This window comes from Cryptomeria japonica, unplaced genomic scaffold, assembly GCF_030272615.1.
Source record: "Cryptomeria japonica unplaced genomic scaffold, Sugi_1.0 HiC_scaffold_207, whole genome shotgun sequence".
NCBI lineage: Eukaryota > Viridiplantae > Streptophyta > Pinopsida > Cupressales > Cupressaceae > Cryptomeria > Cryptomeria japonica.
In genome coordinates this window covers 235,001-250,000 of record NW_026729029.1, presented here as the reverse complement: position 1 = coordinate 250,000, position 15,000 = coordinate 235,001, and the positions used below count along the sequence as shown (strand labels likewise).

The 15,000-nt window shown below is 59.9% G+C and overlaps 1 non-coding gene across 1 annotated transcript; it reads left to right on the top strand.

The window, feature by feature from the left end:
• Positions 1-11,719: 11,719 nt before the first annotated feature.
• LOC131868454 (5S ribosomal RNA) lies at positions 11,720-11,838 on the top strand. Its single transcript, XR_009366907.1, has one exon. It is a non-coding gene; the product is annotated as a 5S ribosomal RNA (ribosomal RNA).
• The last annotated feature ends 3,162 nt before the right edge of the window (positions 11,839-15,000 follow it).

Genomic DNA, 15,000 nt, shown 5'->3' with positions numbered 1-15,000 from the left:
GAAGCAGTGATGACAACCGGGCTGTGAGGAGAGGAGGGATGCAGCCAAGAAAGCAATCAGGGCTTGAGGCAAGGGATGCATCAAGGATAGCAATCATGTTGTGAGGCGAGATTCCAAAGGCTAAACGTGAGAGGCTGCAGGGTCGACTCAGAGAGGTCTATGCATGTGAGAGGCTGAAAGCAAGGTCGACTCGGAGCGGTCTATGCATCGGGCGCGCTTGGGGCGACTACCAGTGCCAACCCCTTATCCCGCGACGCGTCCGACAAAGAGAACGTTCCAAGGCGGCAGAGGAGGTTACCAGCCGAAGGATGCAGTAGCAATAACAGGTATAGTTCCGCGGCGGCCGAGAAGACTCACCGCATAGGAATCGGGATGCGAGGCGAGGGATGCGGCGGGAAGGCCCCGACGGCTAAACGGAAGAGGCTGCAGGGCCGCCTCGGAATGGTCCAAGCATCGGATGCGATTGGGACGACTACCAGTGCCAACCCCTTATCCCGCGATGCGTCCGATACACAGATAGTTCCAAGGCGGCCGAGGAGCCTCACCGCATATCAATCGGGGTGCGAGGCGAGGGATGGGGCGGGAAGGCCCCAACGGCTAGACGGAAGAGGCTTCAGGGCCACCTCGGAATGGTCCAAGCATCGGACGCGCTTGGGGCGACTGCCAGTGCCAACCCCTTATCCCGCGATGCGTCCGATACACAGATGGTTCCAAGGCGGCCGAGGAGCCTCACCGCATAGCAATCGGGGGTGCGAGGCGAGGGATGGGGCGGGAAGGCCCCAACGGCTAGACGGAAGAGGCTTCAGGGCCGCCTAGGAATGGTCCAAGCATCGGACACGCTTGGGGCGACTACCAGTGACAGCCCCCTATCCCGCGATGCGTCCGATACGAAGATGGTTCCAAGGCGGCCGAGGAGCCTCACCGCATAGCAATCGGGGTGCGAGGTGGGGGATGCGGCGAGATGGCCCCAACGGCTAGACGGAAGAGGCCACAGGGCCGCGTCGGAATAGTCCAAGCATCGGACGCGCTTGGGGCGACTACCAGTGACAACCCCTTATCCCGCGATGCGTCCGATACGAAGATAGTTCCAAGGCGGCCGAGGAGCCTCACCGCATAGCAATCGGGGTGCGAGGTGGGGGATGCGGCGAGATGGCCCCAACGGCTAGACGGAAGAGGCTGCAGGGCCGCCTCGGAATAGTCCAAGCATCGGACGCGCTTGGGGCCACTACCAGTGACAACCCCTTATCCCGCGATGCGTCCGATACGAAGATAGTTCCAAGGCGGCCGAAGAGCCTCACCGCATAGCAATCGGGGTGCGAGGTGGGGGATGCGGCGAGATGGCCCCAACGGCTAGACGGAAGAGGCCACAGGGCCGCCTCGGAATAGTCCAAGCATCGGACGCGCTTGGGGCGACTACCAGTGACAACCCCTTATCCCGCGATGCGTCCGATACGAAGATAGTTCCCAGGCGGCCGAGGAGCCTCACCGCATAGCAATCGGGGTGCGAGGCGAGGGATGCGGCGAGATGGCCCCAAAGGCTAGACGGAAGAGGCTGCAGGGCTGCCTCGGAATAGTCCAAGCATCGGACGCGCTTGGGGCGACTACCACTGCCAACCCCTTATCCCGCGATGCGTCCGATACACAGATAGTTCCGAGGCGGCCGAGGAGGTGGGGGATGCAGCGAGATGGCCCCAACGGCTAGACGGAAGAGGCTGCAGGGCCGCCTCGGAATAGTCCAAGCATCGGACGCGCTTGGGGCGACTACCAGTGACAACCCCTTATCCCGCGATGCGTCCGATACACAGATAGTTCCGAGGCGGCCAAGGAGCCTCACCGCATAGCAATCGTGGTGCGAGGTGGGGGATGCGGCGAGATGGCCCCAACGGCTAGACGGAAGAGGCTGCAGGGCCGCCTCGGAATGGTCCAAGCATCGGATGCGCTTGGGGCGACTACCACTGCCAACCCCTTATCCCGCGATGCGTCCGATACACAGATAGTTCCAAGGCGGCCGAGGAGCCTCACAGCATAGCAATCAGGGTGCGAGGCGAGGGATGCGGCGAGAAAGCCCCAACGGCTAGAGGGAAGAGGCTTCAGGTCCGCCTCGGAATGGTCCAAGCATCGGACGCGCTTGGGGCGACTACCAGTGACAACCCCTTATCCCGCGACGCGTCCGATACACAGATAGTTCCAAGGCGGCCGAGGAGCCTCACCGCATAGCAATCGGGGTGCGAGGCGAGGGATGCGGCGAGAAGGACCCAACGGCTACACGGAAGAGGCTTCGGGGCCGCCTCGGAATGGTCCAAGCATCGGACGCGCTTGGGGCGACTACCAGTGACAACCCCTTATCCCGCGACGCGTCCGATACACAGATAGTTCCAAGGCGGCCGAGGAGCCTCACCGCATAGCAATCGGGGTGCGAGGCGAGGGATGCGGCGAGAAGGACCCAACGGCTAGACGGAAGAGGCTTCGGGGCCGCCTCGGAATGGTCCAAGCATCGGACGCGCTTGGGGCGACTACCAGTGACAACCCCTTATCCCGCGACGCGTCCGATACACAGATAGTTCCAAGGCGGCCGAGGAGCCTCACCGCATAGCAATCGGGGTGCGAGGCGAGGGATGCGGCGAGAAGGACCCAACGGCTAGACGGAAGAGGCTTCGGGTCCGCCTCGGAATGGTCCAAGCATCGGACGCGCTTGGGGCGACTACCAGTGACAACCCCTTATCCCGCGACGCGTCCGATACACAGATAGTTCCAAGGCGGCCGAGGAGCCTCACCGCATAGCAATCGGGGTGCGAGGCGAGGGATGCGGCGAGAAGGACCCAACGGCTAGACGGAAGAGGCTTCGGGTCCGCCTCGGAATGGTCCAAGCATCGGACGCGCTTGGGGCGACTACCAGTGACAACCCCTTATCCCGCGACGCGTCCGATACACAGATAGTTCCAAGGCGGCCGAGGAGCCTCACCGCATAGCAATCGGGGTGCGAGGCGAGGGATGCGGCGAGAAGGACCCAACGGCTAGACGGAAGAGGCTTCGGGTCCGCCTCGGAATGGTCCAAGCATCGGACGCGCTTGGGGCGACTACCAGTGACAACCCCTTATCCCGCGACGCGTCCGATACACAGATAGTTCCGAGGCGGCCGAGGAGCCTCACCGCATAGCAATCGGGGTGCGAGGCGAAGGATGCGGCGAGAAGGACCCAACGGCTAGACGGAAGAGGCTTCGGGTCCGCCTCGGAATGGTCCAAGCATCGGACGCGCTTGGGGCGACTACCAGTGACAACCCCTTATCCCGCGACGCGTCCGATACACAGATAGTTCCAAGGCGGCCGAGGAGCCTCACCGCATAGCAATCGGGGTGCGAGGCGAGGGATGCGGCGAGAAGGACCCAACGGCTAGACGGAAGAGGCTTCAGGGCCGCCTCGGAATGGTCCAAGCATCGAACGCGCTTGGGGCGACTACCAGTGACAACCCCTTATCCCGCGACGCGTCCGATACACAGATAGTTCCGAGGCGGCCGAGGAGCCTCACCGCATAGCAATCGGGGTGCGAGGCGAGGGATGCGGCGAGAAGGACCCAACGGCTAGACGGAAGAGGCTTCAGGGCCGCCTCGGAATGGTCCAAGCATCGGACGCGCTTGGGGCGACTACCAGTGACAACCCCTTATCCCGCGACGCGTCCGATACACAGATAGTTCCGAGGCGGCCGAGGAGCCTCACCGCATAGCAATCGGGGTGCGAGGCGAGGGATGCGGCGAGAAGGACCCAACGGCTAGACGGAAGAGGCTTCAGGGCCGCCTCGGAATGGTCCAAGCATCGGACGCGCTTGGGGCGACTACCAATGACAACCCCTTATCCCGCGACGCGTCCGATACACAGATAGTTCCGAGGCGGCCGAGGAGCCTCACCGCATAGCAATCGGGGTGCGAGGCGAGGGATGCGGCGAGAAGGACCCAACGGCTAGACGGAAGAGGCTTCAGGGCCGCCTCGGAATGGTCCAAGCATCGGACGCGCTTGGGGCGACTACCAATGACAACCCCTTATCCCGCGACGCGTCCGATACACAGATAGTTCCGAGGCGGCCGAGGAGCCTCACCGCATAGCAATCGGGGTGCGAGGCGAGGGATGCGGCGAGAAGGACCCAACGGCTAGACGGAAGAGGCTTCAGGGCCGCCTCGGAATGGTCCAAGCATCGGACGCGCTTGGGGCGACTACCAGTGACAACCCCTTATCCCGCGACGCGTCCGATACACAGATAGTTCCGAGGCGGCCGAGGAGCCTCACCGCATAGCAATCGGGTTGCGAGGCGAGGGATGCGGCGAGAAGGACCCAACGGCTAGACGGAAGAGGCTTCAGGGCCGCCTCGGAATGGTCCAAGCATCGGACGCGCTTGGGGCGACTACCGTTGCCAACCCCTTATCCCGCGATGCGTCTGATACACAGATAGTTCCGAGGCGGCCGAGGAGCCTCACCGCATAGCAATCGGGTTGCGAGGCAGATTATTGGGAAGGGAACCCCCTGGGATGCGGCTCAAGCAGTGCCCAAAGGGACTGGAATGCGGAATCACATCGAGAGACCCAAATGCTATACGAGGGCTCAAATCGAATTATCGATTTGGCCACGACATGGACGCATCGGAACGACTACCTTTGCCGAACCACTCGCAATTGCATCCATACCGAAACCAATAGACATTTCCGTTAGAGCCCTCGCATAGCATTCGGGAATCTCGCATGCCCCTCTAAATCGACCAATGCTGGCGCTCAATGAAAATCCGAGCGCTACCACCGTTCGAGCGCCAGCATTGGTCGAGTTAGAGGGGCACGGGGGAGAATGCTCCAGTCAACACCTCCCCTATATAAGTTATTTGTCCGATTCTCGCACAACCGTAGTCTGCCTCGTCGAATCAAACAACGGTCCCAGATTCCGACTTCCGTTCCGTAGAGACCCAAAAGCTAGATGGAGGCTCGCAAGAAAGAGAGTCGGCGCATAGCAATCGGGTTTCTCGAACGTTTAGGGACCGAGCTCACTTGCGGATAGGGCAAAATCCGCCAAGCAACCCAAAAGCTAGACGGGGGCTCGAATCGAATCGCCTAGGCGGCCACAACAACGACGTGTTGGATCGACTACCAGTGCCAAACCATTCAGCAAGACTAGTCTGTGTCGAGGCCGGATAGAGATTCTCAGAGAGCGCCCGCATAGCATTTAGGAGACCTGCCGCGTCCCTCACACTCGACAAATGGTGGTGCACGTTTATAAATCCGAGCGATCCCAACCCTTTCAAGCACCAACATCGGTCGAGATAGAGGGGCACGGAGGGGGCTGCGTGAGACAACACAGTCCCCTATATAAGTTATTTGTCCGATTCTCACACATCCGAAGAATGGTCATCAAATCGGACAACAGCCCAAACTTCCGACTTCCGTCCCAGAAAGCCCAAGAGCTATCTAAAACGTTCATGGCCGGAACTCGATCGCGGCTATACCAGTCCGCCAAGCAACCCAAAAGCTAGACTGGAGCTCTAGTCGAATCACCTCTGTGGCCATTGCAAGGACGTGTTGGAGCGACTACCATTGCCGAACCATTCCGCAGGTCGAGTCCATACCAAGGCCGCATAGAGATTCACGATGAGCTCCTGCATAGCAATCAGGAGACTTGCCGTGTCCATCACAATCGATAAATCCTGGTGCAAGATTTTTGCATCCGAGCGCTCCAACCAGTCGAGCACCAGCATCAATCGACATAAACGGGCACGGGGGGAGGATGCTCGAGAACACTACCTCCCCTATATAAGTTATTTGTCCGATTCTCAAGCAGCCGAAGTCTGGTCATCGAATCGGGTCAAAGACCACAACTTCCGACTTTACCCACAATGCAAGTCATCGAATCGAACATCGGCCCCCGAGTCGGACTCCATGCGTATGTCAGGTCATCGGACCCAAATTCCGCCTTCCTGCGCATGGCGGGCCATCAATATCAACTCGGTCATCGGACCCAAACTCCGCCTTTTTGCGTATGGCACGCCTTCAAATCGGTCATCGGACCCAAATTCCGCCTTCCTGTGCATGGCGGGCCATCAACATCAACTCGGTCATCGGACCCAAATTCCGCCTTTCTGCGCATGGCACGCCATCAACTCGGTCATCGGACCCAAATTCCGCCTTCCTGCGCATGGCAGGTCATCGGACACAAATTCAGACCTCGCCAATATGCCTACGTATCGAATCGGTCATCGGACCCAACTTCCGACTTCATCCATACTGTAGGGTCTTTGAGGTTGGCGCGGTGCGCTCAACCCAGGGAGTCGACCCATCGAAGCATACACCTCCCCTATATAAGCTATTTGTCCGATTCCCACACCTGTGTAGTTTGCACCTCTGACCAGGACATCGACCCCAACTTCCGAACTCGACTGCAACGACGGCACCAGCGCCTTGGTGCGCACCTTGCGACGCACAGTCCCAACATTCGCCTTCCTGCACATGGCAGGTCATCGGACCCAAATTCCGACCTCGCGAGTATGCCTACATATCGAATCGGTCATCGGACCCAACTTCCGACTTCATCCATACCGTAGGGTCTTTGAGGTTGGCGCGGTGCGCTCAACCCGGGGAGTCGACCCAACGAAGCATACACCTCCCCTATATAAGCTATTTGTCCGATTCCCACACCTGTGTAGTTTGCACCTCCGATCAAGACATCGACCCCAACTTCCGAACTCGCCTCCAACGACCGAACCAGCGCCTTGGTGCGCACCTTGCAACGCACAGTGCCAACATTCGCCTTCCTGCACGTGGCAGGTCATCGGACCCAAATTCCGACCTCGCGAGTATGCCTACATATCGAATCGGTCATCGGACCCAACTTCCGACTTCATCCATACCGTAGGGTCTTTGAGGTTGGCGCGGTGCGCTCAACCCGGGGAGTCGACCCAACGAAGCATACACCTCCCCTATATAAGCTATTTGTCCGATTCCCACACCTGTGTAGCTTGCACCTCCGATCAGGACATCGACCCCAACTTCCGAACTCGACTAAAAAGACCGCACCAGCGCCTTGGTGTGCACCTTGCAACGCACAGTGTCAACATTCGCCTTCCTGCACATGGCAGGTCATCGGACCCAAATTCCGACCTCATGAGCATACCTACTAATCGAATCGGTCATCGGACCCAACTTCCGACTTCATCCATACCGTAGGGTCTTTGAGGTTGGCGCGGTGCGCTCAACCTGGGGAGTCGACCCATCGAAGCATACACCTCCCCTATATAAGCTATTTGTCCGATTCCGACACCTGTGTAGTTTGCACCTCCGCTCAGGACATCGACCCCAACTTCCGAACTCGCCTGCAACGACCGAACCAGCGCCTTGGTGCGCACCAAAAGTGCGCACTTTTGGAGGGCACTTTTCTGCGCTCCAAAGGTGCGCACTTTTGGAGGGCACTTTTTGGAGGGCACTTTTCTGCGCTCCAAAGGTGCGCACTTTTGGAGGGCACTTTTTGGAGGGCACTTTTCTGCGCTCCAAAGGTGCGCACTTTTGGAGGGCACTTTTTGGAGGGCACTTTTCTGCGCTCCAAAGGTGCGCACTTTTGGAGGGCACTTTTTGGAGGGCACTTTTCTGCGCTCCAAAGGTGCGCACTTTTGGAGGGCACTTTTTGGAGGGCACTTTTCTGCGCTCCAAAGGTGCGCACTTTTGGAGGGCACTTTTTGGAGGGCACTTTTCTGCGCTCCAAAGGTGCGCACTTTTGGAGGGCACTTTTTGGAGGGCACTTTTCTGCGCTCCAAAGGTGCGCACTTTTGGAGGGCACTTTTTGGAGGGCACTTTTCTGCGCTCCAAAGGTGCGCACTTTTGGAGGGCACTTTTTGGAGGGCACTTTTCTGCGCTCCAAAGGTGCGCACTTTTGGAGGGCACTTTTTGGAGGGCACTTTTCTGCGCTCCAAAGGTGCGCACTTTTGGAGGGCACTTTTGTGCACTCCAAAGGTGCGCACTTTTGGAGGGCACTTTTCCTGTGCTCCAAAGGTGCACACCTAGGTGAGCACCTTCGACCACACCTTGTAGCACACCAAACTCTGACTTTCGACTTCATCCGCAATGCAGGGTCTTTGAGGTTGGCGCAATGCGCACAACCAGGGGAGTCGACCCATCAAACCCAACACCTCCCCTATATAAGCTATTTGTCTGATTCTCATACATGCGTAGCCTGCAGGAGCAATTAGGACATCGACCCCAACTTTCGGCTTCTAAACGAAAACAAGGTCTTTGAGGTTGGTGTAATGCGAACAACTAGGGGAGTCAACCCATCAAACCCAACACCTCCCCTATATAAGCTATTTGTCTGATTCTCATACATGTGTAGTCTACAGGAGCAATTAGGACATCGACCCCAACTTTTGACTTCTTAACGAAAACAAGGTCTTTGAGGTTGACGTAATGCGCACAACCAGGGGAGTCGACCCATCAAACCCAACACCTCCCCTATATAAGCTATTTGTCCGATTCTCATACATGTGTAGCCTGCAGGAGCCATTAGGACATTGACCCCAACTTTTGACTTCTTAACGAAAACAAGGTCTTTGAGGTTGGCGTAATGCGCACAACCAAGGGAGTTGACCCATCAAACCCAACACCTCCCCTATATAAGCTATTTGTCTGATTCTCATACATGTGTAGCCTGCAACAACGATTAGGACATCCACCCCAACTTCTGAATTCGTCTGCGTTGACCGCACCAAAGGTGCACGCCTTGGTGCTCACCAAAATCCGACTTCCGACTTCTTCTGCTATGCGGGGTCTTTGAGGTTGGCGCAGTGCGCACAACCAGGGGAGTCAACCCACCGAATGCAACACCTCCCCTATATAAGCTATTTGTCTGATTCTCATACATGCGTAGACTGCAGCAATGATTAGGACATCCACCCCAACTTTTGACTTCTTAAACAAGACAGGGTCTTTGAAGTTGGTGCAGTGCACACAACCAGGGGAGTCGACCCATCAAACGCAACACCTCCCCTATATAAAGCTATTTGTCCGATTCTCATACGTGTAGTCTGCAGCAGCGATTAGGACATCGACCCCAACTTCCGAATTCGTTTGCATTGACCGCACCAAAGGTGCACGCCTTGGTGTGCACCCTGGAGTGCACTTTGGTGCTCACCTCGGTGCACACTTTGGTGTGCACCTCGGTGTGCACCAAAGGTGCGCACCTTGGAGCGCACCAAAGGTGTACACTTTGGAGCGCACCACATAGGGTCTTTGAGAGGTTGGCGCAGTGCGCACACCAAGGTGGGTGTTGAGGTGCGTGCCGAGGTGGGTGGGTGCTAGGGTGCGCTCCATGGTGGGTGCCAGGGTGGGTGCGTGCTAGGGTGGATTCCAAAGAGGGTCATAGGGTGGGTGCCAAGGTGGGTTGGTGATATAGTGGGTTCAAAGGTGGGTACTAGGGTGGGTTCCAAGGTGGGTCACAAGTTGGGTGCCAGGATGCGTGGGTGTTAGGTTGGGTGCCAAGGTGGGCTCCTGCGTGGGTGGGTGCTAGGGTGGGTTTCAAGGTGGACGCGAGGGCGGGTGCCAAGGTGGGTAACAAGTTGGGTGTTAGGATGGGTGAGTGCTAGAGTGGGTGCCAAGGTGGGTGGGTGCTAAGGTGGATGCCAAGGTGGTTCACAGGGTGGGTGGGTTCTAGGGTGAGTTCCAAGGTGGGTCACAGGTTCAGTGCTAGGGTGGGTGTCAAGGCGGGTGTCGAGGTGCCTGGGTGCTAGGGTGTGGATGCCAATGTGGGTCATAGGGTGGGTACTAGGGTGGGCTGCAATGTGGGTGCCAAGGTGGGTAACATGCTCGGTGGGTTCTAAATTGGGTGCCAGGGTGGGTGTGCACCCACCTTGCCCGAGGTGGGTGCCAAGGTGCCAGTGTGGGTGGGTGCTAAGGTGGATGCCAAGGTGGGTGAGAAGGTGGGTGATAGGTTGAGTGGTAGGATGGGTGGGTGCCAAGATGGGTCACAGGGTGGGTGCAAGGGTGGGTAGGTGCTAGGGTTGGTGTCAGGGTGGGTGGGTGCTAGGTTGGGTTCCAAGGTGGGTGCGAGGGTGAGTGTCAAGGTGGGTCACAGGTTAGGTGCTAGGATGGGTGAGTGCTAGGGTGCAAAGGTGCCAGGGTGGGTGCTAGGATGGGTCGATGCTAGGGTGAGTGGCAAGGTGGGTCCACAAGTGTCAAGGTGGGTGCCGAGGTGGGTGCCAAGTCGGCGACTGCTATGGTGGATGCCAAGGTGGGTCACGGGGTGGGTGCCAAGTTGCTAGGTTGGGTTCCAAGGTGGGTGCCAACGTGGGTGCTAGGGTGCGTGGGTTAAAGGGTGTGTCACAACGTGGGTGCCAGGATGGGTGCGCACCCACACTGGCCAAGACGGGTGCGGGTGCAAGGTTGGGTTCCAAGCCCGGTCACAGGCTGGGTGCTAGGATGGGTGGGTGCCAAGGTGGGCACCAGGGTGGGTGCACCCACCCTGGCCAAGGTGGGTCACGGGGTGGGTCCTAGGGTGGGTAACGGGGTGGGTACTAAGGTGCGTGCCAAGGTGGGTCATAGGGTGGGTGCCAAGGTGGGCACCAGGGTGGGTGTGCACCAACCCTAGCCAGGGTAGGTCACGGGGTGGTTGTCGGGGTGGGCGTCAAGGAGCCAAGGTGGGTGGCAAGTAGCCAAGTTGCGTGCCAAGGTGGGTGTCGGGGTGGGTGCCAAGGATCCAAGGTGGGTGCCAAGGAACCAAGGTGGGTGTCTGGGTGGGTGCCGAGGTGGGAGCCAGGGTGGGTCCCAAGGTGAGTGCAAAGGTGGGTGCCAGGGTCAAGGTGAGTGCCAATGTGGGTTCCAAGGTGCCAGGGTCAGGGTGAGTGCCAATGTGGGTTCAAAGGTGCTAAGTTGGGTGCGAGGTTGGGTGCGAGGGTGGGTGGGTGCCAAGGTGTGCTAGGTGGAAGCCCGGGTGGGTCGGCATCCCATGGGTGTCGAGTTGGGTGCCTGATGGGTGCTTCTTGTCAAGTTTTAGTCGTCGGGACTCATTTCGAGCCTTAGAGGTCGTTTCTTGTCCGGTTGCCCTGTCTTCGACCTGGGAACCCAATTTTGGTCCTCGGGTCCCATTTTTTTTTGTCTCGCATCCCACTTTTGGCCTGTGGCCTTTTCGGGGTCGATTCTCGTTTTGGGCATCAGAGCATGTTTCTTCTCCTAAAACCCAATATTTGTTTATTAAGTCTCGGAACACATTTTTGTTCTCGTGGACCCATCATGGGTCTTGGAACGCATTTGTGGTCCTTGGGTCCCATTTTGCATCCCGAAACTTGTGTTTTGGTGCTTGATCCCTATTTTGGGTGCCCACCTTGCACCAAGTGCGCACCCGGGGCAAACCGAGCGCCTTGGTGCACCGGGGCAAGATCGAGCGTGCACCCGAGGCGCCCCGAACATGCACCAAGGTGCACTCGGCCCACATGTGAGCGCAGGTCGTTGCGCCCGAGGTGGTGTGTGGGCACCGCGTTGCAGACGGGACACTGCACGCACACGACGCCCCCTCCAGGTGCACGCACGTAGGCCGGGCCGGGTGCACACCCGACGCCCTAGCAAGGTGCGCGCACCCGGGCAGGGCTCACACTTGGCGAACGGGGCGCACTTCGCGAGGGAGGGTGTGCACCTCGACGGGGGTGGGTGGCCGGGGTGGATTCGCACGTGGGTCGCGGTTTGCTAAGTACACACTGCGACAAGCTCATAACGGGTGCGATCATACCAGCGTTAGTGCACCGGATCCCATCAGAACTCCGCAGTTAAGCGCGCTTGGGCCGGAGTAGTACTGGGATGGGTGACCTCCCGGGAAGTCCCGGTGTTGCACCCTTTTTTAGTTTTTCGCCGGGCGTCGCAATGCTATTTGAATAAACCTTTTGCCCGTTTGCGTTCTCGTCGGGGCCGGGCCGGGCCGGGGTGCGCTGCCCGCACTACCGCGCGCGCGGGGGCGACACCGAGCGCGCACCCGAGGCGCCCCGAGCACACAGGCCACGGTGCAACCCGGGCGTTGTGCGCGCACCCCGGTGCGCCCGAGGTGCTGCGCGCGCACCCAGGTGAAATCGGTGTGCACCTCGGCCAGTGCGCGCTCGGTCGAGTCGCGCACGTTGGCCAAGGTGCACGGTGATGTTTCTTACTCTAAGGTTCCGCACCAGACGCCCGGGACAGGTGAGCGAAGCTGGGCGGGGCCGGGTGCGCGGCCGGGGCAGGTGCACGCAGCTGGAGAGAGCTTTGGAGCACACTTCGGAGCGCACCAATGATGCGCTCCATTCAAAAGTTTCCTGAAAAGGCAAAAAAAGTTGAGATTATAGAATTTCCCACTTGAGAGATTGTAAAAAAAAAAAATTTAAAATGAAGGAAACGCGGGTGCCAAGGTGTGCGCAGCCCAGCCAAGGTGTGCGCACCAAGGCGCCCACCCTGGCGAAGGTGCACGCAAGGTGCGCACCCGAGGCAAACCGGACAATTAACCCAACTTTCGACTTCGCGCGCACCTTGGAGCGCACTTCGGAGCGCTCCTTGGTGCGCACCAATCTTGGGCACCTCGGAGTGCACCATGGCGCCCACCAAGGTGCGCACCCGGGGCAAACCGAGCTCCGACTTCGTGCGCACCTTGGAGCGCACGAAAGGTGCGCACCATGGCGCCCACCAAGGTGCGCAGCCCAGCCAAGGCGTGCGCATCAAGGTGCGCACCCTGGCGAAGGTGCGCACCCGGGGCAAACCGAGCTCCGACTTCGTGCGCACCTTGGAGCGCACAAAAGGTGCGCAACCCAGCCAAGGTGTGCGCACCCCGGTCAAACCGAGCTCCGAATCGTGCGCACCAGAGGTGCACGCCATCGTGCGCACCTTGGAGCACACTTCGGAGCCCTCCTTGGTGCGCGCCGATGTTGCGCACCTCGGAGCGCACCCGGGGAAAACAATGCAATTAACCCGACTTTCGACTTCGTGGGCACCTCGGAGCGCTCTCGGGTTCGCACCTCGGAGCACACCGAGGTGCGCACCTTTGATGCGCTGCCTTCACCAATTTCCAGAAAAGGCAAGAAAACATTGAGAAGGTGTGCGCACCGAGGTGCCCACCCTGGCGAAGGTGCACGCGAGGTGCGCACCCGGGGCAAACCGGGCTCCGACTTCGTGCACGCCGCACCTTGGAGCACACTTCGGAGCGCTCCTTGGTGCGCACCAGGGCGCGCAACCCAGCCGAGGTGCCCACCCCGGCGAAGGTGCACGCGAGGTGCGCACCCGGGGCAAACCGGGCTCCGACTTCGTGCACGCCATGGTGCCCACCGCGGCGAAGGTGCACGCGAGGTGCGCACCCGGGGCAAACCGGGCTCCGACTTCGTGCACGCCGCACCTTGGAGCACACTTCGGAGCGCTCCTTGGTGCGCACCATGGTGCCCACCAGGGCGCGCAACCCCGCCGAAGGTGCACGCGAGGTGCGCACCCGGGGCAAACCGGGCTCCGACTTCGTGCACGCCGCACCTTGGAGCACACTTCGGAGCGCTCCTTGGTGCGCACCATGGTGCCCACCAGGGCGCGCAACCCCGCCGAAGGTGCACGCGAGGTGCGCACCCGGGGCAAACCGGGCTCCGACTTCGTGCACGCCATGGTGCGCACCGCGGCGAAGGTGCGCACCCGGGGCAAACCGGGCTCCGACTTCGTGCACGCCGCACCTTGGAGCACACTTCGGAGCGCTCCTTGGTGCGCACCAGGGCGCGCAACCCAGCCGAGGTGCCCACCCCGGCGAAGGTGCACGCGAGGTGCGTACCCGGGGCAAACCGGGCTCCGACTTCGTGCACGCCGCACCTTGGAGCACACTTCGGAGCGCTCCTTGGTGCGCACCATGGTGCCCACCAGGCCGCGCAACCCAGCCAAGGTGTGCGCACCAAGGTGCACGCGAGGTGCGCACCCGGGGCAAACCGGGGTCCGACTTCGTGCACGCCGCACCTTGGAGCACACATCGGGGCGCTCCCGGGTTCGCACCGGCGTTGCGCACCGTGGTGGGCACCTCGGAGCACACCAAGGTGGGCAGCGAGGTGCGCACCTTTGATGCGATGCCTTCACTAATTTCCATAAAAGGCAAAAAAAAAACGAGATTTTAAAATTTCCGTTTTGAAAGATAGTGAGAAAAAGGGAATGCTGGTGCCATCTTGAGCCCGCCCTGGTGCGCAGCCCAGCCAAGGTGTGCGCACCAAGGTGCCCACCCTGGCGAAGGTGCGCGCCCGGGCAATTAACCCAACTTCCAACTTCGCGCGCGCCAGGGTGGGAGCGCACCCAACAACCGGGCCTGGGAAGAGCCAATGCGAGAAACCCCACCAAACGCTCTGACAAAAAAAGAGGGGGCGCTCCAGTAACCCCGCTTCGGAGCGCACCCTGGGCAAACCCAGCCAAGGTGCCCACCCCGGCCAAGGTGCAGGCGAGGTGCGCACCCGGGGCAAACCGGGCTCCGACAACGTGCACGCCGCACCTTGGAGCACACTTCGTAGCGCTCCCAGGTGCGCACCTCAGAGCACACCAAGGTGGGCAGCGAGGTGCGCACCTTTGATGCGCTGCCTTCACTAATTTCCAGAAAAGGCAAAAAAAAAAGGAGATTTTAAAATTTCCGTTTTGAAAGATAGTGAAAAAAACGGAACGCGCGTGCCATCTTGAGCCCGCCCTGGTGCGCAGCCCAGGTAAGGTGCCCACCCTGGCAAAGGTGCGCACCCGGGCAATTAACCCTACTTCCGACTTCGTGCGCGCCAGGGTGGCAACCGGGCCTCGGAAGAGCCAATGCGAGAAACCCCACCAAACGCTCCGACAAAAAAAGAGGCGGCGCTCCAATAACCCCGCTTCGGAGCGCAGCCGGGGCAAACCCAGCCAAGGTGCCCACCCCGACGAAGGTGCACGCGAGGTGCGCACCCGGGGCAAACCGGGCTCCGACAACGTGCATGCAGCACCTTGGAGCACACTTCGAAGCACTCCCGGGTGCCCACCGGCGTTGCGCACCGTGGTGGGCAGCGAG